This window comes from Rosa chinensis, chromosome 6, assembly GCF_002994745.2.
Source record: "Rosa chinensis cultivar Old Blush chromosome 6, RchiOBHm-V2, whole genome shotgun sequence".
NCBI classification, from domain to species: Eukaryota; Viridiplantae; Streptophyta; class Magnoliopsida; order Rosales; family Rosaceae; genus Rosa; species Rosa chinensis.
Window position 1 is genome coordinate 54,143,592 of NC_037093.1, and position 3,072 is coordinate 54,146,663.

Below are 3,072 nucleotides of genomic sequence, written 5' to 3' on the forward strand. Positions count from 1 at the left end.
TGGTGGTGCACCACCACTTGTGCCACCAAAAGTGGTGGTGCATGGAAAATTTGCCAAAATTTAACTTTTTTCTCCTCTTGTCAAGATTTTCTACAAAACATAGAATTTGATTAGTCAACATTAAATTGGACTTTAAACAAGTAATTTCCATGTTTTAAGACACAAATATGTATATGAATTATGATCCAACACATACCTACTACATACTTTTTTTTAATCGTCACCTGAAAATTAGGTGTTTTACCCAACTCCTCAAGTTAGCATATAAACACTAGACCAAAAACTGCATCACACAACGGAGAACAAATCCTCTGTTGTCTGTTGACGACAATTGAATCATACAACACATTTAATAAATCTTCGTTGTATAAAGATGCTCAAATTCTAAAACTTCTAGTTAGGAGGTGATGGCACAACGGAAAGAAAGATTATCTGTTGTCTGAATGAAAAAAAAGATCGGCATATTTGGCTCCTACCATTGAGTCAAATTTGGCTCCAAATTGTACCCTAGATGCTATTAAATTGGACAACAGTTTAGTTACTTCCGTTATAGGAGTATACCTGCAAATCATCATACAATGGTTTTTACTGTCCTGTTGTGCAAGTGAGTACCAAAATTTGGAGATCGCTCCAAAATGACATTCATTCCCCCCAAAAAGAGAAAATTTGGCTTCAATTGTTTGTTTTGCTTGCAAGTTCCAACAACAGAATGAACTATTTCTGTTGTGTGAATAAGAAATGACTAGCCTAAGCGCAAAACCTAACATTTTGATTGCAGAGGCGGGAAATTTCCATCTTTTATTCCCTTAGCTATGTAACAAATCAGACAACGTAAACGTATCTATAAGTTGTCTGTCTGAGTTAAAAAAATAAAAATAAAAATAAAATTAATGCCTATTGCTTCAGCCAACTCGAGGGCACACTCAAACAAAGTTGACACCTTGGCCATTTTTCCTATCTGAGAGAGAAACCTGGAGCTTTTCTTCATTTCGAGCAAAATCTAGAGCATTCCTTCACCATCTTCTCAAAACACTTAGCCATCACAAATCACCATCTTTCAAAGTCTGGATTTAGGTTCTACTCGATTAGGGTTCGAGTTAGGTTCGATTTGGGGGGTTTTCATTCTGCTGAAATGGGGGATTTGGGTTCTGACCAATCGAGTTGGGTTCTACTGGATTAGGCTATTTCTTCAGCCCCAGAGAGAAGATAAATCTAAAGCTCCAGACTGGGTATTTCTTCTCTTCTTCTCTTCTTTCTTAGAAGCTTCGACTCCTCTTCAAGGCTTGACTCCTTTTCAAGGCTTCAACATCGTGCCTTGCCTCCGACACCTTCTTCCACCAAATCCAATCATAGCCACCAAACTCTAATCAAGACCCCATAATCTCATCGTCCTCTCTAGTTCTTGAAAGTCTACCCGTCTCTAGCCAAACCCCAACTCAACCCTAAAAAGAATCTCCATCGGAGCACTCGATCGAAGTCTTCGCTCGAATCTGAGACAATCCATGAGCCAAAGACCAGCAACACCTGCAACATCATAGCTTTTGGTTCTGGGCCAATTTTGGGTACCGAGTTTTCACCCTAGATGGGGTCTCGAAGTCTGATGACAACGATCTTGGTGAGGAGTTAACTCTAACCCTAAAGGAACGATTGCAATTCTATTTGGGTGTGCTTTGTTTTTGCTCAATATCATGTTTTGGGTCCTAATTTATAATTGTAGCTCCGAACCTGTTAAGTCTATCCGGGTGTGCTTTGTTTTTGCTCAATTTCTTGTTTTAGCACCTGGGAATTGGTGGTTTTGAGTGTATATTGAAGATGTACGATTGATTTTCTAGGATTTTGAGCTTGTTTATTTGCTGGGTTTCAGATGAAGAAGATGCAAGAGGAGATGGAGAGGAGAATCTTGGCCAACACTTATGGAAAATGCTTTCAACGATGAAACTCCAATAAGTAAGTGACTTTTCTTTTATGGTTTGCTCTTCTTTGTTTCCATAACAAACCCACAAAACAAATATGCATTTGAATTTTCAAGTGTGAAGTCTCTTCTTTGTTTCCAGATCAAGCATGATGCCCATGAATTGAATTGGTTGTGTACAGATTGGATTATAAAGGCTGTGATATATAATGGAGGATGTCTGAGAGCAGCAAAGTCAATCACTTGGTGTTTCATCCTATTTCGTTCAAGGCGTCTCAATCAGTTTTTATATGAAAGATAATTTGCATTTAGACCCTACTGAGGTATGCACTATGCTCATCTTTGTATTCATATTTATCACTTGTAGTTGATGACAAAGGTAATTCCAGGACATATAATAATGTGGTTGATTTATGATTTAAGTTGCTGCTGAATTGTCATGTACGTGAAACATTGAACTAAAGGTTGCTAATGAATAATACACTTGTAGAAACTCTTTTTGTTAGTGAAGTAATGATTGCTTTACATATTGAAACAACTGCTCGCTCTTTTTGTTCACTGCAGTGGATCATTGATCAATACACTTCATGCTGTTAATTGTTGTGAATCTTCGGGTTACATTATCTTACTTGTAAAACCTTTTATTTCAGCAAGAGGAAGCCTGGAACACATACCCAATATGCAAAACAGGTTTGGCGTGTCTTTATCTTGTTATTTTCTTGTATATCAATTGTTAAACAATCTTAAATAATTTATCTAACAAAGTTTTCTACTCTGGTTTCTCTGCAATGGATGGCCAATCATACAGTAATTAAGGTAACATTTCTTGTCTCTCTTGAAATAATAAGTATTCCATGTACATAGTTTGCACTTGAAGACTGCTGAAGAAGCAATATTTGTTTTGTATGTGCGTAGTGCCCATATTCACCAAATTACAGTTGACCATTAAACCTGTTCATACGGCTGACAATGGCCATTTCATATTTGAGTAACAAGTTTGGTATATCTATCATTTCTGTATTTTTCTCTCAAGTTTACTTTATGTATTTTACTTTGTACATTTTGATATTTTACAATGGTTTTTATGTCTGAGTACAAAATGAAACTTCTAAAACTTACAATAGTTTTTGCTTAATTTATTGAATCTGGGTTGGTTGATT